The sequence below is a fragment of the Argentina anserina genome, chromosome 3 (genome assembly GCF_933775445.1).
Source record: "Argentina anserina chromosome 3, drPotAnse1.1, whole genome shotgun sequence".
Lineage (NCBI taxonomy): Eukaryota > Viridiplantae > Streptophyta > Magnoliopsida > Rosales > Rosaceae > Argentina > Argentina anserina.
The window spans coordinates 32,567,756-32,591,348 of record NC_065874.1 but is presented as its reverse complement, the minus strand read 5'-3'; the positions used below and the strand labels follow the sequence as shown (position 1 = coordinate 32,591,348).

At 40.4% G+C, this 23,593-nt stretch overlaps 1 pseudogene; it reads left to right on the top strand.

Moving 5' to 3' along the window:
• Window positions 1-5,174: 5,174 nt before the first annotated feature.
• On the top strand, window positions 5,175-8,256 carry LOC126787525 (pentatricopeptide repeat-containing protein At3g22470, mitochondrial-like; annotated as a pseudogene).
• The last annotated feature ends 15,337 nt before the right edge of the window (window positions 8,257-23,593 follow it).

Below are 23,593 nucleotides of genomic sequence, written 5' to 3'. Positions count from 1 at the left end.
CGCTTGGGTCTCACAATCGTAGCTTCTATGCAATAATCTGTGTGTTGCTCACAGATGTAAAAATCATCTTGGCGACATGGGCGTACATTTGGTATGGACGCGTTGATGTTCCTGCGTCCCATTCTCGTTCATTTATGCTGACCATGTCCGTGTGCGCAGAAACCCGAGCGAGTGTGGCTTCTCATCAAATCACTGATTTGTTGCATTGTGCTCATAGTGGTGACGGATAGTGCGCAACTGTGCAAGTATTTACATTTCCAACTGTGAAATAATGCATCTGGAAAACATACTATTGGTTCACAAGTTCGATAATTATTCAACTACAATATACGCATCAAGACATTGTTTCTTTCGCGGAAACTAATCATCAAAAAAGAAATCATGGTTCCATTCTTGCATTTGGGATGCAACAAAACAGGAATTACTTTCCTAATGGAAGGGGAAAAGTCTTTCTCAACTTCTTTTTTACATTTTTTACTCACAATCCAATATTTTTATTAATGATTCTCCTTATTATACCAAACACCGCAGTGTAATGTACTTGGAAAATTTCATTCATTTTCGTCATCTTTCCCTTACCATAAAAAATACTAAGGAAATACTTTCATTTCTCCTAACCAAATAAGGGTCCGATTCTCAATTTTGTGACACGCTGTAGTGTAGCTAGGGTTTATGTGCTATGCAGATAGGGTTTGCTTTGGTTTGATTGATGTGGTTCTCGACAAATTCGGAACCTCGGTCGTGGTGCTTGTTTGGTCAGGAAGAGTCAGTGGAAAGGGGTTGAAGCAATTTGAAATTGGGTAAAGCAGTAGTGTGTGGGGGGGGGGGGGGGGGGGGGGGGGGGGGGGGGGGCACTGGGGCCTTTTTCAAATTGTTCCAGGGGCAGAACTGCCATTTATCAAAAACACATTGATGGAAAACAAGAAGCGGACAGAGGTTGCTTGCGCAAATCTAGCAGAGTACTGGAGCTGCTCCTCTGCTACACAATAAGCAAAGCTCGAAGAGAAGGAAAGCCAAAGAGAATCCACCACCATCTTTGATGCTCATATTGTACAAAGCAGACACCTTTTCTCCTCATTCTTTGTTTCCCGTATTCATTTGACATCATTATGTTATGCACACCAGAAGAAGAAGAAGAAGAAGAAGACTCAGCCAATGCAAAGCAAGCCCACTCCTCCTCTCCATTTTCAGTTTTTATTAGAGGAATAAAGGAACAACCCTTTACAGTGACCCAAGTCTCAAAATGGTTGTGTTTGTTTGTGTGTCTATGTTCTCAGGCTTATGTTGGAGGTGGCAAGGGCTTTGGGGGTTTCAACAAGCTTTGGTGGTGGAATATGGTGGGTGCTATGGCTACAATTTCATGGAAATTTGAAGAATGCTTTGTATGTTTCCTCAGAAAATGTGAGGGGAGGAGGACTGGTAAAGAGAATACTGTCATGGTTTTCGAAGGCATGTTCTTGTTGAGGCAAGATCTGATCTCTTTCTTCATCTGCAGCTTCTTTGGCTTTTGATGAGACTAGTAGTACTGGTGATATTGGCTGGGACGGCTCAATCTTTCTGTTCTTAGGCTTAGGGATACAATTTGTTTTCTTTCTTCAACCGATTTCCTTTTCACTCTGTTAATATGGAAAGGGTATGCAATTGTTCTTCTCCGACAGGGGTTGCCTCTTTAGATTTCTTCAATATAATCTGCCATTTGTTTTTACATCTGTGCCTTTCTGTAGATTCAGTGAGAGAGGAAAGTCTACATTCATAGTTTGATCATATTTTGATCTTGGTCCTCATCATTTTTTCTTATGTTGATTGTTTGATGAGTAGAACTAGTGATATGATGGCTGGTGGGTGAGTAGATAATCAATGCAGCAGTGGTGGTGTGGTGGTTCTGATCATTACCATTTCAAAATCACTGTCAGTGGTTTGCCTCTGTCACAATATTAAACTATTGGTGTTGTTTTCTTTATCTTGTGATATGTGGGGAGAGAGCTTTGATAGTCCATGTTCAATCCATGTTCACATGTTTAGATCCCATTGAGAAATTTCATGTCATCCTGGATTTTTCATTTTTTTTGTCTTTGGAATTCTAATTTTTGGTTGCCTTGTTTTGAATCTGTCTTTTTTAGGGGGTTGGATAGTGAGATGACCATGCAACAAGTAGAGTGCAGAGGGAAACACTGAAACTAGGGGTCCTAGCTTTCTTGTCTGTATCACAAAAACAAACCATTAGCAAATCCGAATAGTTGGCCTTTTGCCCTTGACACTTTTGTATAGTCTCAGCATTTTAATTATGGCTCTATGATCTTTGTATTTGGCCATTTTATATTCTCATATTAGTATCATTACTTGCTATAGGAAATTTTCCAACTACAGGCAAATGCAAGTAAGCTTTTTATTTAAGTGAAGTAAACTAGCAATTGATTGCTTACTTGGTCATTCTCCTCTCCCTAATTAGGGGATGGGACTGTCTTTGCCTAGTCCAGTTCTCCTCATCCCATGTTTAGTTCTCCTCATCCCATGTTTGGTGTTGCTTACTTGGTCATTCTCCTCTCCCTAATTAGGGGATGGGACTGTCTTTGCCTAGTCCAGTTCTCCTCATCCCATGTTTAGTTCTCCTCATCCCATGTTTGGTGGCAACACGGGCAATTCTGAATGGTGTTAGTGTTACACATTTTAAAAAGAGAAAAATCCTCAAATGGTACTTGAATTATGCCTTAAAACTACCCAAATGGTACCTAAACTAATGCTTTGTTAGCCATTATAGTACTTCTGTCTGATTTACCGTTAAAAATGAGGGTAAAATTGTTAAACATACTTTTTTAATTGATTTAATCTATAAAGCCTTTTTTTTAATTTCTTTAATTAAAAAATGAAAAATTAAATAACAACTTTTTTGGGTTTTTGACGAAGGCTCAATTACTATTGTTTATACTTTTTGAGGAACTAGCGATGATGCATTATTATTATTTCAAGCATAAAAAAATTATGTTTGACGAATAAAGTCTTTTTAAATTTTTTTTTTCTTAAATAAAAAAAAAGAAAAATTAGAAAACAACAACCTTTTTGGGTTTTTGGTGAAGACTCAATTACTGTTGTTTATACTCTCTGAGAAACTAGCGATGGTGCATTATTATTATTTCAAGCATAAAAAAATTATGTTTGACGAATAAAACTTTATTTTTCAAAAATTTCTTAAATAAAAAAAATGAAAAATTAGAAAACAACAATCTTTTTGAGTTTTTGGCGAATGCTCAATTACTGTTGTTTATACTCTCTGAGAAACTAGCGATGATGCATTATTATTATTTCAAGCATAAAAAAATTATGTTTGACGAATAAAGCCTTATTTTTTAAAAATTTCTTAAATAAAAAAAATGAAAAATTAGAAAACAACAACCTTTTTGGGTTTTTAGCGAAGGCTCAATTACTGTTGTTTATACTCTATGAGGAACTAGCGATGGTGTATTATTATTATTATTATTATTATTATTATTTCAAGCATAAAATAAATATATTTGACGATTTTACCCCTATTTTAAAGGTAAATCTGACGGAGGTACTATAATGGCTAACAGAGCATTAGTTTAGGTACCATTTGAGTAGTTTTGAAAATTCAGGTACCAAAATGTGCATTGAGTCATAATTCAGGTACCATTTGAGAATTTTTCCCTTTTAAAAAACACCCCCGACACCTTACTAGAGACATCAAAGACATTCCCTTCAACTCTTTGATAAACCTGCAATTCAACTCCAACCCCATCTATGTGCCTCTATTTTCTCTCAGTTCTGCTCGCCGGCGTCAGGTCGGGGAACCAAAATCATACATTCACAGCTTCAAACAGTTAAACCCACCGTGGCTGAGAAACCCGCCAAAACCAAATCATCCAAAACTTAATCAAATTCGACAAACCATGTATACTAGTCAGAGCATGTAGAGTACAGAGAGGCCATCAATTTTTGTACCTCCTGCACCTAAAATCGCTGGGAGCAGAGGCATAACATTAAAAAATCTTCACCCCCTACACTCATTTTTTATTTTTAACATGGTTCCTTCCAAACGATCATAATTCAACGGCAAGAGGCTTATAGTACACACATTAAGAGCAAATCTCAATTATGTGGCTTTTGTATTTAGAATGCTGAACATGTCCCAAACCAGACCATATCGGTACGTGAGGGCTACAGTTACGTTACACCCTGCTCGTCACTCTCGATGATAAGTTGTTAGGAGTCCAAATGTCCATATTGCCGCTCAATTTGACAGTGGCACTTCACTTGAAGTCTTGAATCAGTTTAAGGAGGCTTTATCGGCTAACATTGTTGACAATTTTGTGAAATATATTCTGGTGTTTCGCACGGATGGACTCTCAGGTATAAAGATGACAATGGCACCGCTGTGAAATGCGCTAGAGATGCTCATCAGGATATGACGTTGGACTGGTTTGTTAAGAATCCTTTTTGAATGCTATCATATGTAGTTATGTACCAAATATTAGTTCTTCTGTTCTTGCATCAATCTTACTGAAGCTAGAATCGCTTCTCAATAAACTGGACTAGAGATTATAAACTTGCTTCCTTTTGAGTTTTGAGGCAGAGTTTCAGCAACAAAGGCAATTTAGCTCTTTTCGGCATAAAATGTTGTTCTAGTCATGTAGAGTCTATTGAACAAATTGTTGTTTAGAGTTTAAAATCTCTGCCATTGAAAATTTTAGGACTCATGTCGCTAGCTTGTAGCTGTAAATGATTCTCAATCTGCAAAACCTCCTTAAACTAGCCGGTCCAGATAAATTGATAAAGTGTCAAATTAGAAAAAAAATTATATGCTACTGTAATAACACGGTGATAATGTCTACGTTACATTACTGTTAACCATTTTAATCATAATTTATTTCTAAAATCTTGCTCAGACTTATTCACCTTTACCTTAGAAAGATATTCAAAAAAATCAACTGCATTAGGTTCCTCAAGTGAGAAAAATAATTTAAGAAAAAAAAACACAAAATTGAAAAGATGCAAAAATAAGAGTTTAATGATTAACGAAATTCCGCGAAACAAATTCATTAAATTCCGGATCTAACAAGGAAGGCTTCAAAACCCTTCTGTTCTGCAACCTTTCTCCCGAGTCCCTTTATTCTACCAACTAGTTGTCAGTTTGAGCTTTCTCTACTCAAGAATCCAAGATGATGCGCAGATCAATTCAGGCACTCTCTTCTTCTTATTCTCACTTGGGCAGCACCCTACAGTTATGCCTTTCCTTCCCTCTAGTCCTCTACAGATGTATCACTCTCATCCCTCAAACCCAACCAAACCAGTGGGAGATGTCGAGCATACCAGACGTCGTGACCTTTAACACTGTCATCCAGGCTTTGTTCTCGACAATCAAGTTCCCGAGGCTGCCCGAAATTTTCACCAAAATGCTGGAGGAGGGTCATTCTAAGCCCAATGTGTTTACTTTCAACACACTTAGTAAGGGCTTCTGCAAGACGGGGAACAACGGTGCTGCGATTGAGTTACTTGGGAAGATGGGAGAAGGTCGATGCGAGCCTGACGTAGTTTCCTACAGTCCCATAATCGATGGTCTTTGCAAGGAGACACTCATTGATGAGGCATTAAAGCTCTTCTCCCAAATGATTGGTAGAGGTATTGCTCCGAATGTTGTCACTTACACCTCCTTGATTGACGGACTTTGCGATTTAGGCCAGTGGCAAGAAGCTATGAGGTTGCTTCATGACATGTTGAGCAAGGGTGTCTCTCCAAATGTCATCACCCTCAGTATCTTGGTTGATACTCTCTGTAAGGAAGGGAAGGTTGTGGAAGCTAAAAGAGTTGTTCAAATGATGATTCAAAAAGGTATTGAGCCTGATACAATCGCATATATTTCTTTAATGGATGGTTACTGTTCACGATGGGCAAATGGACGATGGTAGACATATTTTTGATCTCATGATAACCAAGGGCTCCTTGGTTAATGATTATAGTTGTAATATACTGATCAACGGATATTGCAAGGTGAAACAGGTCCATAATGCTAACAAGATTTTTAAAGAAATGCGTCATATGAAACTAGTTCCAAATACAGTTATTTATTATTAGAGAATTTTTGGGTAAAAATGAATTGTGGAGATGGAACAAATCAAACAAACGTGTCTTTTGGGAACGAAAGGACATGACTTCTGAGTTTCAACTAAAGTGAATGAAGCTTTGCTATTGATTCGTCATACCCTTTCAAAGCATCACCAATCCTCTATATAAGGATGACAAACCCAAGCAGATGGTTAATCAATTTTCTCCTCTCTCTTCTTTCCTTAATATTTCTGAGAAACACAAGTAGAATTTTCCAGGGATTCAATTGAAGTGTTTCGATTGAACTCGATAGTTGTATCCTGCAAGACAGACGTCCAAAGATCTACAAGCACAAGTGTAGGGGCGAATTTCTGTTTTAGGAGATTGCAACAAGCAAGCCTCTATCAAAATCAACAAGTCAGTTTATTTGTTTTCAATCTTTTTGATTTCAGTTTAATTGAAATTGATATTACTGTATTCATAGAATTGAAATTGTGTTCTTCAAATTCATTTTATAGTTGTAATATTACTGTATTTATAGAATTGGAATTGAGTTCTTAAAACTCAATTTACTACTGTAATTAGAAGTATAAATCAAAGGCTATTTTATACAACATCTTGTGTTGATTAAGTTGATTCCATTACTTACTGAACCTGTGTTCTAACACTTATACTTGTCTAATGGATGGTTTTTGCAAAGGGGAGAGAATTCAAGAAGCAGAAAAGTGATGCAAAGTCGTGGCCAGCTTCCAAATGTTCGAACTTACACTGTTTTACTTGATGGCTTGTGTAACCAACCAGAAATTTTCCAAGGCATTAGAATTGCTGAAAGAGATGGAGACCAACAAAGCGGGAGTTAATATTGTAGCTTACAATATCATTATTGAAGGTTTGTGCAAAGCTGGAAATATTGAAGCTGCCAGAGATCTCTTTTGTGGTTTGTCATCAAAAGGATTTTCAGCCGGATGTGTGGACTTACATTATAATGATTCATGGACTTTGTCGTCATGGTCTTCGAGCTGGGAAAAAAGATATTCCTCAGAGAACAATCAGCAAGCCCCGGTGTCGAACTCTAGACGGTTCTAACATTCGTTCTCTGTTGTTGCTGGTGTGCCAGTACATTTGAGTTAGATACAACTTTTGCTTTGTTTGATGATGTTCGCGCTCACGTACTATCTTCTTCTCAAACGATTGCTCCGCAATTGCTGATAAACCGGTGAAGTTCGAATGACCTATACACAACCGGAGTTGCTAGGTACCTTTCACTCCACCTTAAGTAGATGGCCGATCTTACTTTAGACCGCTTGGGGAAAAACAGAGCTTATATTGCGTCGTTGATAGCGGGACTCTCTCACTGTAAGGATTTGCTGACGAGTGCAGACTTTTATGTTTGCTAGAAGCTATGCTAGCGACTCGATAGACTTGACTCTAGTTGCCGAGGTTAATCGGACTTGTTTGCTACATGCAGCGCGAGGCGTACATCTGGGTAGCTCCGCTCCGATGATAGACTTGGTTACCGAAGCGAATTGGACTTTTACTCCGTGGGGAGATTTGACTATGCGGCTGCGCGATAGTTTTTTTGACGTTGCGTGTGTTATTCTGCACATTCGACCCCCTTTATATAGAGAACACAAATTGTTCTTTCTTGCGAATCAAGTCTTGAGAACCTCCTAGTTGATTTGGATTCACCTTCCTTATTCAACTCAGATTCTATACAGCATTAGTCCCCTAAATCTATTCCAATACGGCAGGTAATCTTGCTCTGTGATAGATTTTTCTCAAATAACCGGTCCACGAGCGTAAAAAGTAGTAGATAATACCGGAGTATTATTTTAGGCCCAAACACATGGCTTAGTAATTGAAGCAGAAAAGTTGGTATGAGAAATGAGAGGGCGAGGATGTTCTCCGGATGGCTTCACCTATAACATCATTATTCGAGGGTTGTTGAGAAACAATGAAACATCATGGGGTGTGGGACTTATTCAAGGAATGGTCGATTGGGGTTTCTCTGCAGATGCATCTACTACGAAATTGATAGTTCGTGTATTACCTGAAGCACTTTTGCTTGATTGTTGTACCATCATGTCATATGTTAATTCGGAGCAACAGTTAGTACTTAGTAGGTACTACCAGTCAACCTTTCCCAATGGTTTTTACTATAGCATTCCTATGGGAATTTGCTTAATTCATTGCATCTAACTTCTTATTCGAAGTCTACAACACTGCATCCATGAGGCTTGTTGTGGCTTGTTTCTTGAATGCACACAAAGATTACTTGCTTATGTACTTTGAATTGTCATTTTGTAACCTTCTGGTTGTTTGAGGGGAAATAAAAGGAAAAAAGTGAATCACTAAAGGTCTAAAACGATTAAAGTAGTTCCTTATTGGATTAAGATATTAATTCTAATCAGCTATGGCTAGAAGCCTAAAACTATAATCTTATGCAATTTTAGTTTCGTAGGTTTCTAAACGTCAAAGTGATTCTCTCTGTACTAAAAGCTTTAGACATTTTGACCTTTCATCTCACATCTCTTCATTGAGTTCATTCAGTAAGTTTTGGTCCAGAGAAAAATGAGTTCTGAACTTCTGATCGACATTCTTCGCAGTAAAAGACATCTGGCTATAGTAGTACAAGGTCCTTTTTTAATTTATCAAGCAAATGGAAACGATCAAGGGATGTAGAGAACATCAGAAGAGGTAAAGGGACAGGGCAATCCCTCCTAAATAAGCTCCCATCTTTCTTCAGTTGTCACCTAATCTTTTCAGTGCCTAATTCTACTGTGTTACAACATTTCTGCGGTTAATCAATGATAATATATGTTCTAACTTGATTATTTTTCGGCCAACCAGTTGTATTGTTTATAACTATCCAGAACGGTATGTCCGAGTTTGTATCCGGTACCTATTACAAGACCAAGTGTCCTGATGACTGCTTATTTATGGAGATTCTTTAGTCATATAGACTAAGCTATATTCTTGGTAACGGGGGACAAAACTACCTAGAGCTGCTCAAGCTTATAAAGGTTTCCGATGGGTGCTTTCATTGCACAGATACATATATTAGTTTTGCTCAGCTATGTTACTAGGTCACATTGGAGTGATCGTGGATGGTAATATGTGGCCAAGTCATGAGGCGGGTGGGTGGCTCAAAGAGAGCTTGTTGAGCATTGTCTCACTATTTCTGCACTTCTTCTTTGATGATGATTGGTGAAAGGTTGTTGCTTGTTTTTAGGAGTTTACTAAGTCCTATTTACTTAGTCATGTTCTGTTTCAATAACTCCTGGTCTTTAGGACTGATAGAGGAGAGTGCAGGTTTTTCTGTGTTAGCTTATCTTAAGTCATCAGCTTTATTTCAGCTTTTCTGTTAGATGTGTAAGACTATTTAAAGAGCCAGATTTGTTCAATAAGATTAAGTCATTCAATCCAGTTTCTGTTGTGATATTGTTTATCTCCAAAGTTCTCAACAATCTGGTATCAGAGCCCCTACTGGGTCTGATAAAAAGAAAGCCGCAGCTTTGAGTGATTTAAAAACAAGGGAGAATGTCGAGTGAAGGAAATTTTGTGCCGCCGTCAATTCCTCGATTCGATGGTCATTATGACCATTGGGCCATGTTAATGGAGAATTTTCTGAAGCAAAAGAAACTTTGGGGTCTTGTAGAGAATGGGATTCCAACGATGACAGAGGGAGCTCAACACTCAAGAGCTCAACAATCAGTCTCCTTCTCATCTGTGGTAGCAGCTGAGAGAGGAGAGGTCGTGGAGGCACAACGTAAGCAGGCCGAGGAGCAGACTCAGAGGGTGGAGGAGCAGATTTTGAATGATCGACAGACGACATGTCAAAGGTTACTTATTTCAGGCAATTGATCGAACAATCCTGGAGACGATATTGAATAAGGAGACTTCAAAGCAAATCTGGGACTCCATGAAGAAGAAGTATCAGGGAAATGCCAGGGTGAAGCGTGCAGCCCTTCAAGCTTTGAGAAAGGAGTGGGAACTTCTCCAAATGAAAGAAGGTGAAACTGTGACTGATTATTTTGCTCGTGTTATGTCTGTTGCTAATAAGATGAGGGGAGAGCATACTGATGTTACAATTGTTGAGAAAATTCTTAGATCCTTGACTGACAAATACAATTACATAGTTTGTGCAATTGAGGAGTCTAAAGATATAGATCAGCTATCAATTGATGAATTACAAAGTTCGTTGATTGTACATGAGCAAAAATTCAACAGAAGCAGTGGAGAGGAGCAAGCTCTGAAAGTGACATATGATGATAGATTTGGAGGAAGAGGACGTGGAAGAAACACCTTTAGAGGAAGAGGCCGTGGGAGAGGTCGTCAAGTTTTCAACAAGGCCACAATTGAATGCTTTAAATGTCACAAGCTTGGCCATTTTCAGTATGAATGTCCAACTTGGGAGAAGAAGGCTAACTATGCAGAACTTGATGAGGAAGAATAAATGCTTTTGATGTCCTATGTGGAGTTGCATGAAGCTAGGCGAGAGGATGCTTGGTTCTTGGATTCAGGTTGCTCTAATCACATGTGTGGGGATCGAGCTTTGTTTTGTGATTTGGATGAAAGGTTTCGTCACTTGGTGAAATTGGGGAATAATTCGAGGATGAATGTGATAGGAAAGGGAAACGTGAAGCTGTATCTAAATGGAGTTAATCATGTTGTTACTGGGGTATATTATGTTCCAGAATTAAAAAATAATCTTTTGAGCATTGGGTAGCTACAAGAAAAGGGCTTGGCCATTCTGATCAAGGGAGGGTTGTGCAAGATTTATCATCCAGGAAAGGGTTTGATTATTCAAACCAATATGACTGCCAATAGAATGTTTATCCTGTTAGCTCAGTCACAAGCACAAATTGAAGCTCAAAATGGTACATGTCTTCACACAAGTTCTCAAGATCTGTCTCAGCTTTGGCATCGAAGATATGGACATCTAAGCTACAAGGGTTTGAGAACTTTACAGTACAAGAAAATGGTACGAGGTCTTCCACACTTTCCAGCCTCAAATGAAACTTGTATTGATTGTATCATTGGGAAGCAACACCGTGACTCTATTCCTAAGAAAAGTACCTGGAGAGCAACTCAGAAGTTGGAACTCATTCATGCTGATATTTGTGGTCCAATCACTCCCAAATCCAATAGCAAGAAGAGGTACACTTTATGCTTTATTGATGATTACAGTAGAAAAGCATGGGTGTATTTTTTGTCAGAAAAATCAGAAGCTTTCAATTCTTTTAAATGTTTTAAGAGAATGGTTGAGAAAGAAACAGGGTTGTTTGTGAAGTGTTTGCGTACTGACAGGGGAGGAGAATTCACCTCAAATGAGTTCAATAATTTTTGCAGACAAAATGGCATTAAGAGGCAGCTGAGCGCTGCCTATACACCACAACAAAATGGTGTGGCTGAGAGGAAGAATAAAACTGTGTTAAATATGGTTCGTTCAATGCTTTCTGAAAAGAAGATCCCCAAGACTTTTTGGCCAGAGGCAGTGAATTGGAGTATTTATGTTCTAAACAGGTGTCCTACATTGGTTGTCAAAGACATTACTCCAGAGGAGGCTTGGAGTGGAGTGAAGCCTTCAGTAGAGCATTTCCGAGTTTTTGGTAGCATAGCTCATGTTCGTATTCCAGAGGTAAAGAGAAAAAAACTTGATGACAAAAGTTTTGTTTGTGTACTATTGGGTGTTAGTGAGGAGTCTAAAGCTTACAGGTTGTATGATCCTGTTGCTAAAAAGGTTGTTGTGAGTAGAGATGTAGTGTTTGAAGAAGAGAGGCAGTGGGAATGGGATGTTAGTTATAAAGAGGAGATATTAGTAGATTTAGAATGGGGGAATGATGATAGAGTAGGAGAAGTTGACAATAAGGGTGAAGGAGGTAAAGACATTGATGGAGTTGAAAAAAATTGTGAGGTAGATGAGGTTAGCAGTGATGGAGTTGAAAAAATGGTGAGGTAGAAGAAACTAGCAGTGGGGATAATGAGAATAATGAAGGTGGTAAGAGAGTGAGAGAGCCGCCAGCATGGACAAAGGATTATGTTAGTGGGGAAGGTCTCGGGTTATCTGAAGATGAAGGAAATTTGGCACTAATGGTGTCAAGTGATCCTCTTTATTACGAAGATGCAGTGAAAAGTAGAAATTGGAGAGAGGCGATGGATTCTGAAATAGAAGCTATAGAGAAGAATGATACTTGGGTGCTGACTGACTTACCAGCTGGAGCAAGGAGGATTGGTGTTAAATGGGTCTACAAAACAAAGCTTAGTGAGAATGGAGAGGTGCATAAGTACAAGGCACGTTTGGTTGTAAAAGGCTATGCACAAGAACATGGAGTTGATTATACAAAAGTATTTGCACCAGTAGCAAGGATGGACACAATTCGGATGATCATTGCACTTGCAGCTCAAAAGGGTTGGACAATTTATCAACTTGATGTGAAATCAGCCTTCTTACATGGGGAGTTGAAAGAAGATGTTTATGTTGATCAACCAAGAGGTTATGAGAAGGATGGTGATCTGCTCAAGGTGTACAAGTTGAAGAAGGCTTTATATGGGCTTAAACAGGCTCCACGAGCTTGGTTCAGTCGTATAGAGGCTTATTTTATCAGTGAGGGTTTCAAAAGATGTCCAAATGAGCAGACACTTTTCACAAAACGGAGCAAGGAAGGTAAAGTTCTTATTGTAAGTGTTTATGTTGATGATCTAATCTATACTGGTGATGATGAAGAGATGATGAGAAGTTTTAAGTGTTCAATGATGCAAGCTTTTGAAATGACTGATCTGGGAAAAATGAGGTTTTTTCTTGGCATTGAGGTATCACAACAATCTGGTGGTATCTTTATTTGCCAAAAAAAAAAAATGCTTTGGAAGTTTTGAAGCGTTTTGGAATGCAAGAGAGTCATGAAGTCAATAGTCCGATTGTTCCAGGGTGCAAACTTAACAAGAATGAAGATGAAGTTGCAATTGATGAATCATACTTCAAACAAATTGTGGGGAGTCTCATGTATCTCACAACAACTCGTCCGGATTTAATGTACAGTGTAGGCTTAATCAGCAGATATATGGCTAAACCTACAGAGATTCATCTACAAGCTGCCAAGAGAATATTGAGGTATTTGAAGGGTAGTTTTGATTATGGAATCATGTACAAGAAGGGGAGTTCAGATGTTTTGATTGCCTACACAGACAGTGACTATGCAGGTGACTTGGATGATAGGAAAAGTACTTCTGGTTATGTTTTTTCTTTTAAGTTCTGGAGCAGTATCTTGGCTCTCCAAGAAACAGCCAATTGTTACTTTGTCAACTACAGAGGCCGAATTTGTAGCAGCAGCTGGGTGTGCAAGTCAAGCAGTGTGGATGAGGAGAGTTGTAGAAATGTTGGGGCTTGGTCAAAAGAAGGGAACTATTATTATGTGTGATAACAGCTCCACTATCAAGTTGTCAAAGAATCCAGTCATGCACGGAAGGAGTAAGCATATTGATGTGCGTTTTCATTTTCTGAGAGAGCTTGTCAAAGATGGGATCATTGAATTACATCATTGTGGAACTAAGGAACAAATTGCTGATTTAATGACAAAGCCATTAAAGGTGGAGACTTTCCTGGAGCTTAGAAGTCAGATGGGAATTTGCAAAGCAGTTGAACTAAACTAATTGTGTACCACAGTTAGTTTAGGGGAGGGATTGAAAGGTTGTTGCTTGTTTTTAGGAGTTTACTAAGTCCTATTTACTTAGTCATGTTCTGTTTCAATAACTCCTGGTCTTTAGGACTGATAGAGGAGAGTGCAGGTTTTTCTGTGTTAGCTTATCTTAAGTCATCAGCTTTATTTCAGCTTTTCTGTTAGATGTGTAAGACTATTTAAAGAGCCAGATTTGTTCAATAAGATTAAGTCATTCAATCCAGTTTCTGTTGTGATATTGTTTATCTTCAAAGTTCTCAAGGTCGGTTGTTGATAATTTAGACAATTACATTCAAAGTTTTATGAAGCTACGATGATGTGTAGTGATTTTGTTTGGTTATACTGTAGCTCTTGACTCCCTGGTTTCTAACTCCGGCAGGACAATAAAACGGATTAAACATCCCAGTAATATGTCCTATATCACTGCTCTACCCACCAACAAAATTTATATATTGACGACTAAGGTGTGCGCTCAGTGCTGCTTTAGAGGATCCACTTTCTGTGTAACACACACAAAATTGACGATTATCCCCAACAAGTTGATAATGGTTGATCAGACAAATTACTAGTACACATACAAAATCTGAGTTGCTTGGACCATCAGGGTCCGCAAAGCCCATAATTAGTCTACTCAAAGCAACATCACTGGGCTTACAATGACCGTGGCGCACCAATTTGGCGAAAATTTCTGCAGCCTTAGCCTCTCTCTTCTCGTTAACAAAGGCGTGGATCAAAGAGTCGAAGGCGATACCATCAGCTTGAAGACCCATTTTGAATAAATTTCCCAGACAGATAATCCAAACCCCAACTGTTTCAGATGACAGTAGGAGCTGATGAGAGTAGACAGAGTATATCGATCCCGAGCAATTCCATGCAGAACCATCTTCCTACCAAATGAGATGACTTCCGAATAGAGTTCAGATTCGACAAGTCGACCCAATAGCTGATTGAAACGCACAATAGGAAGCAGAGGACGCGACTGAAGCATTTCATCGAATACCTTGCGGGCAGCCTCATTCGGATAGGTTTCTCTCGAATGATACAGAGCCACGAATTGTTGAGGGGAAGACAACGAGACAGCTTACCTCTTGTGCTGCGGCTGAGCATCATCGATCATCATCTTCAACATTCACGAATTGAGCCACCCTGCCTTTCTTTTCTATACCCAATTTTTGGTTGTAGAATAGGATATTGTGGCTGATTCATGAATAGGGTCTATATAGTTGGGCCGAATACTGGCTGTTCAGAGATCGGACTGGGCAACATTGTTACTTTGTTAGGGAATTAATTGTAGTTTCCTGGTGTCTCTAGGAAAAGTAGCATGTGAGCTGTGCGTGCCTTCTAGGGTTATTTGTTTAATGGGAACCCAGGCACGCTAGGTCAGCCGCTCATGTGATGACACGCGTCCTATTTTCAATGCTGTTTGAATGAGATAATGGAGAGACTTCTCTTTAAACCCCAAACACTTAGTTCTCCCCTTCTTGATCATCCAAACTTTATAGCCTTCTGGGTTGCTGGAAACATATGGAAGTACATAGTTCAATTAAACTAAAATTACTATATATGTTGTCTGTGAAAGCACAAATTACTGCATCTCAAGTACAGTCTTCATCAACCAATCAAACGGCTATTTAATCCAAAAAATTACAAAATTTCAATCAGGATTGAATTGTGATACGGAATTTCAACTCGCCATCTGATACAGACTAAATCAGCAGTAAGGAGAAAAGAGAAAATTAAGAGGAGTTCATTTTCATTCATGCCTTCAAAATGGCTGCGACTACAGAATATATCAAGATGTCATTCCATCTGCAGAAGCTTGATCTAGACACGTGGTACATGACCACCATCATGTCAGTGCAAGGATAACAGCTCATTACTACTTGGGCCTAATGGATCACTACAGACTAAGCTACTGGATCGTGGTTGTTCATAGAGGAATTGTTGGTGTCCCTTAAGATGGTTGTATCAAGTGCCTCATCCTTGAGATGCAAGCCGACCTCGGTTGCAGAAGTCAGGAAATTGGGCAGCAATCCAGGAAGCGTCTTCCCAAGTAGCATCGTCATTTGAGAGACCAGTCCACAGAATGAGCCATTGCGTGACCATCCGACCTTTCTTCTTGACCACAGCGATGTCCAGAACTTGGGTAGGTGTCCAAACCAGTTCCCCTTTGGTGTCATAAGTAGGTAGTGTCTGAGAGGTAGGCACAGTGTCGCCCACCCTGAGCTTCAACAATGAGACATGGAATACAAGGTGTATGCGGGAAGAGGGAGGAAGGGCCAACCTATAAGCAACCTTAACGATGCGTTCTGTGACCTGGAAGGGACCGTAGAAACGGGGCGAGAGCTTGTGGGTTGGCCGACGAACAACAGTGCGCTGGCGGTACGGATGCAATTTGAGAAAAACCCAGTCACCGGGCTGAAATTCCCTCGCAGTCCTGGAGCGATCAGCAGTTTGCTTCATTCGGTTCTGGGCCATAACCATATGGTGCTTGAGGGTCTGGAGGAGCTCATCCCGAGAACGGAGATCCTTGTCCACCGCCTGAACTACTGTAGTGCCAGGAAGGTAACGATGCACCGAAGGAGGAGGAGTGTCGTACAAAGCCTGGAAATGGGTCATGTTGATCGTGGAGTGGTGGGTCGTGTTGTACCACCACTCAGCCCAGTGAAGAAGGTTACCCTAAGTAGCCGGCTTGTCCGCGACAAAGCAGCGAAGGTAGTGTTCAAGACAACGGTTGACTACCTCTGTTTGCCCATCTGATTGAGGGTGGTAGGCTGAGCTACGGCAGAGCTAGGTGCCCTGAAGCTTAAAGAACGCCTCCCAAAAGTGGCTAAGGAAAATTGGATCACGATCAGACACAATGGACCTTGGCATGCCGTGTAATTTGAAAATTTCCTTAAGAAAGAGCTGGGCCACCTGAGCTTCCGTGTAGGGGTGGGAGAGCACCACAAAATGACCGTACTTAGTTAGGCGATCGATCACAACGAGAATTGCATTGTTACCTTGGGAGAGAGGGAGGCCATCGATGAAATCCATGGAAATGTCGCAAAACACATTCTCCGGTACCGGCAACGACTGGAGTAAGCCAAGAGGATTAATAGTCTCATAATTCTGACGTTGTCATTGGTTGCAGGCGGCAATAAATGCTTTAACATCCTTACGCATTCCCGGCCAACGGAAGTTGCAAGAAAGACGGACGAAGGTGCGGAGGTATCCAGCCGTGAGGGAAGAGTGAAATTCATGGAGGATCTTAGCTCTCCACTCGGAGGTCTCAGGCACATACCAGCGGTCCTTGTACATCAGCTGACCATTTTGAATGTGGAAGCCCTTTTTAGTTGGTTTGCCGGCGAGCAAAGCCTGGGTAAGGTCTTGCGAGACTGGGTCCCTAGAGCAGGCTTGATGTATCTGGTGGACGCTATCACAAGTTGGGGAAGACACAGATTGTATGGCACAAAGCTCCTGACGGCAGGAGAGGACATCAGTGGCCGTGTTGAGGTGGCCCGCCCGGTATTCAATTCGGTAGTCATAACCGAGGAGTTTGGAAAGCCACTTGTGCTGGGCGGGGGTGGAAATTCGCTGGTCAAGGAGGTGCTTGAGGGTCCGGTGGTCTGTGATAATCGTGAACTGGTTTCCCAGAAGATAAGGCCGCCATTATTTCCTATTTTACCCCATATGAACTTAGAAGAAAATTTGCCGTAGTCATGTACTTATCCCATAGAATTCCTCATTCTTTCAACTTACTCAGCTATTTGATCTTTCATAGCCACCAATACCTGAAGAAAGAACAAGACATTGATATTAGACAATGTATACAAATACCCAGCCATCCCAACATCAAAATGAAAATGACTCGTACTTTCAAGATATACAATGCTCAGGAAGAGCCAAATCAAAATTATAGTTGAAATGGTGATAGTGCTCATAGGACTTTGGATTGGGTAAGAGAAAAATAAATATTTAGTCTGATTAATTGAATGGGGTATTATTGAATTAGAGTTTGAAGAGGCAAACTCTTATCAAATCTTAGCAAGTTTAGTATTGATGATTCTCACTTGCCCAGCAGTATATATTTAATTATAATTTATCTTTATGGGTTGGAACAAAGTGTTGATCGAGGAGAACAAAACGTCTAAAGGTATTTCACCATTTTTTTCTTTCAATTGTTAAATGGGTAAAGTAGGAAATAATTTTTACAAAAATTAAGGGAGTGTTTCAGGATGAAATAATTGTGTATTATTGAATGATATGGGGGCCTATATATAGGCATTACAAAACCACAATCCCGTAGGATTCGGAGTCCTAATATATTACGGAGATGCTAATCTATCTCCTAACAGGAAACCTATTAGGCTAAGACACACATAAGGGTAGAATAGTAATTCTCCCGGAACACTCCCCCTTGTGTCGCATGCCTAGGTTGCATGGTGCACACATCGTTGCCTCGGTAAAAACCTTGTCAAGCAAAATAAAAACCTCTTTGATAAAAACAAAAGCTGGATCGAAGGGAAAAAGAGCACAACGCACCGTCTACATTTGATAGCATCATGTGAGCTAGACTCCCCCTGAAGTCTACGAAACAACTCCCCCTGATTAGTGCCATAATCATGGAGTACAAAGAACAACGTATACAACGTTCATTACATGCTTCTCAAACGTAGTCTTGGGCTAATGATTAATCATTAATCTAGCCACACATCCTTAGATCATCCATGCTATACTTAGCCAAACTTAGATCTTAGGAAACAAGATTGCATAACAACTCAAAACAAGAGTTTGCAATGAAAATCAGATTCTCGGGTAGAATGACCTTCACTCACTTAAACGGCCATAACTTCTTCGTCAAAATAGGTATCAGTGAACCGTAAAATGTTCTGAAAAGTAGACACCCGTGGCTTTCCAGTGACATAAGGTTCACAACCTCATCCGATCGGAGCAGTTCACAATGCTCTGTCGAAGTTGACTGACTTGCAAATTTCCGGACAGGACTGTCCTACTTTGCTAAAACGGCCATAACTCACTCAATATGGTAGCTATGAATGAAAGGTTGATGTCCCTTGAAAGTAGACACATAGACCTTTCCAACGGTACTAATTGCACCATATTTCATCGAGTGAGCTGTCATGTAGGTCTCGTTGAAGTTGACCTACGAAACTGGATAGATTCTGATTTGTCACATTCAATGTGTCTTTCGCAAAAAGAATGGGGGAATGGACCAATTAAGGACTGATTTTGGTCCAAGACGGAACCGTACGCAGCCTCTACGCTACCAGTGTCGACTGCTACACCAAGGCGTACGTTGATGTTGCTGGAGCTGCTGGCGGCGTTGGTGTGGATAAGATTTGTGTTTGTTGACTAAGTGTAGAACTAAACCCATGTCAAAGAAGCAATGCAAGTCCAATGACAATGCATAGGCGCATAGTTAATCACGTCATAATGAAAGCAATAGTGTCCCAACAACACTAACATGTATGAATGTATAGCTCATTGAATCTCTTCATCATCTATACTTAGACGGAATAGAGAATCAAGAATTAGCTTCATATGAACACATATAGGTATGAGTTCTTGCAACCGATTGTACTACGTTCTCTCGAACGTCGCAATCTGATTACATAAGCTCTCCGTGGTCTGGAGGCATTTAAAGTCCCTCGGGCACTCTCATATCTGCGTCAAGATCCCTTTACAGATATTCTATGACCACTATCATATGCTGCAAATCAGTTTTCATGGACACTACTACTGATCAAGTAGCGGAAAGCAATTATGTCCATAACGAGAGAATATAACTCATCGTACTCAATACTAGGATAATGAGACAATATTTGCGCCATAAGTCCTGCGTATATCGCATGACTTCATCTTTCTCATTACACTTACGAACAACGACCAACATAACAAGTCTAGTTCAGCCTGTATTGATTCTTTCCACTTCGGTCAAGTTGCTCATCGTTGATGCTTTACAACGGAATAAGAGCATAAGCGAATACATCATCAATCATGGGAGATCAATACATTAAACACACGCGCGCGTTGTATACGATCAATTCGTGAGAGTTCTATTCTTCTCTAATATCAACAAAATGAGTCTGTAGCGTCCCATAGAAACTTAGTTGATACACATGTTTAGAGGATATCTCTTGATGATGGGCGAAATACTTGTGCCTACGCACTTCGCTTCTTTCTAGATTTGATTCTAGAGAATAATGGTCTCCCCCTCATCTAGGCAGGAGCCAAGACCGAAGCTATGACCCTTACTAGTCCATCTTTGCGTTTGCCGCCCTTGTTTTGTGGTGCAATGCCACGGGCGCTGACAACACCACAGCGTACGATGGTGCCATCGCCGGCTTCCTTCCCACTGTCAGGGATGGTGCCAACGGTGCTAGGACCAGGTCATATGAAATTCTCCCATATTCTGAGAGTCCCAACCTTACCGGCACATCACAGCATTTATGTGCGATCTCGTCACTTTCGCAATATCGGTAAAGTCATTAAGCATCGAATTTTTGACTTTCTGGAGGTCGATAATGCGTTGCACATTTACTCACTTTGAGTAGTGCGGGATCTTAATGAGACATAGTGCCACACCACGTCAATTCCTGGCGTTAAAACCAGAATGGGAGCATTCCATATCTCCCCCTAACGACGGGAAGTATGTCTCATCAAAGTGACCGTCTGCTAATATCGCAGGATAGAGATCAACGGTTGTAGATTGGAAAATAGCGGACAAGTGTTGGTGATTCATAAATCATAACCAACCAGAATACTTAATCGTTTCAAGTAGACCCATTGAGATAACTACAATAGAGGCACCATAAAAACTTTAACCAAATAGGCGTTAGTGAAAAGAACGTTGGGACCGTATCCAGTGACCATCTGGTACGCACTAAACTCTTGGCAAGTTGTGGGTCTGAAACGAATAAGTGTCGCTGCATGCAACATCATTACATATCCCCATGCAAAAATCGACAGGTTAGTACCCATAACCAAGTCCGAGCTCTGCGAGATCGTGCAGTGAATGAACATGAGGAATAATATGTTCAACGACGATCCCAGTAGACATGCAAAAAGAAATCATCAAAGTCGTGGGGGTGAAATTTCCAACGGTATCCATTCAAATAGATTTAAGAGGATAGGAAGGGTGGTGAGCCCTTAGGATGATGATCATAGCTAAAAACTTTAGCGAATGCAGCGCTTCTTGTGGAAAGCAAAGCGACGTGTGACCAACGCGTCGATGCTCTTAACCTATACCATAAAAATACCGAAAAATGTCCGTATTCGGTTGGATAGGGTCCACTAATGTCACCTTAAATACTTTGTAAGAATGGAATGTTTTCGGTTGGAGCCTTAGCAAATAAGGACTTCCTTGATATCTAGCAAAAGAACAAGCTTTGCAAAATGAGCGATTGGCATCAGAGATTGTCATGGAGGCATTAGAAGACACGAGAGGCATCACAAGCTCCTGTGAAGGAGGGGATGCCGCCACCGACGGCCTTAATGTCATGGAGCCGCCGAAATAGGCAGGCTCGGCCTCACCGTGCATGGCACGGATAGGCTCGGCCTCACTGTGTGGAGCATGGGTGAGGTGGTCCTCCAATCGCTTCGTGAACATGAAAAATAGATGATAATGTGAATTTCAAAGAACTCGAATCATCATATCTTGTTCAAAATGACCAAAAATGATCATGTCAAAATCGAGAAGATAGTAAAACCGAACCCATGATTCAAAGAATCTTGAGTTACATAAAGCTACTGCTGCAGGCAAGCAAAACGATGTCTACAGGCTAACAAAGCTACTGTCAAAGCTTGAAAAAGATACTGTCAATGAAATCTGACAGATTTATTCCTCTCCATTCTTAACACAAATATCAAGATGAAAATCCATCATTGGCATGAATAGCCTTTAAAACTTAGCAAGGCACGAAGATATACAACACAATCTCCGCACAAGATCCGTAAAACAACTACCTGCGCCGTAGGACAGTGTGGGTGGTTACGCAATTAGCAAGACACTCGATTTCACGGCGGGACATTCTCAAAATGAAGATTAAGAGAGTCAACAACGCGGTGAACTTCTCTACATAATACGCCGTAGGATATTGTAAGAGAGGGGATTGAAACAAATGACAATCCCATCGAATGTATCACATGGCAATAGAACTACATTCTTCAACTCAAGAGTTGGAAAAACATGGTATTGGAGCAGTTGAATACCAAACAATTACGGTGGAAAAAACCATCCAATTGGTGCGGGTGGTCACCAATAATAATAAAATCATTTGAGCTATGAAACGACTTGGAGAAAACCGGAAAATTAACCGGAAAACCATGTCAAATTAACTCAAAATCGGGTGAATTGTGGACTAGGAAAACGTGACAGCAAGAACTGCTGAAATATGCGGAAAACATGACGAGAAACGACGGAAAAAAACATCGGAAAAACTCGTCGGAAGCCGGCGGCACCGATTGCCGGAAATCCGGCCGGCAGTGGCCGGACCTGGCCGGTATGGAGGCCGTAACTTCAGGTCCGACGGGGAACGCCGTCCGGAACCGGATGGCGGTGCCGGAAACGCCGGAAAATGGCCGGAAGACGGCGAATACGCCGGTAAAACGTCAAAAAACGTTCCGGAAACGCCGGAAGAGTAACCGGGAAAAACGACGTCAATTTTGACGTTCCGAGGTCCGTTTTCCAAATTTCAAAGTCCAAAATCACAATGTAGTGCTATTGGGGTCCCATGTAACCCAAAAGCGGCCAATTTAAAAACCACGTGAGTTGCAAATGTTGACCATGCATGCTAAGCTAAGGCAAATAAAATTCTCACGAGTCCAAGAAAGACGAGAAGTTTTATAGAATATGCCAATATTTAATACAACACAACCAAACTTCCAATTCCAATAGACGACTTAAGCTAAAGTCGAACAAGAAACATGGCAATGCCAACGTCATACTTCAAAAATAGTAAGCAGAAAACATAGTCAAAATAGATTGACTAATCAAAAGTCCGTAGCAACAAAATCTTGCATATCGGATCGGGCGGAGCCTTAGCCTGAGGCTCAAAAATGTTTGCTTACTTGAGAATGGAAGAATGTTACTTTTCCATCTCCAAAATTCCCTCAAGAAATAGATACAAGTGCCAAAAAGGGCATGCGTTTCTTGGATGTGGAGTATGCATCAAGGTCAACTCTGATAATACAACGTCATAGACGTTCATTAAATCACTTTAAGTGTGTCCCATAGAATTCTTTATTTTTGGGATCTTTTGTCAGCAAATAGTGCTGCATCAGAGTAATGAATCAACTCAAATAAATGAGTACGTAGACCTTGGGATTATCGTTTATAGGCATGAGTTTAAGAAAACTCAAACATTCAAATAACAGTCGCGATGGCGACGCATCCATAAGAAACGAGGGTTGGATAGGTTTCGAATAATCGAAATATTCAAGTATGTAACCGGAATTAGAAGGGTTGTGATGTATATGGTCACAAAATAATCGATGCATATCGGCGATTCTCATGATCGCACCCAAAACAGCGGTGCACTCAGGCGACCACACGAAATCGATATCTTCCTTTTTAAATAATAACGTGACTCCCCCAGGACCGTCACACGAAAAACGTCGACCAAGAGGGGAATCATATCTCTCTTTGGTCTCATCGGCGTTATAAGAAAGGCCGGAAAAGAAGACATGAACAAGGCTAATAGCGCCCGATAATTTATATATATCTTCAAAAACAGCAACTTTAAGAAAAACATACTTGTTGGTCTGCCAAATAGACCGCATATAAGTAAATTGCTCTGCAAATCGATCGTCATGCATGAAGTTGCTTGTTGAATTCCTTTTCGATCTTCGTCCGATGACAT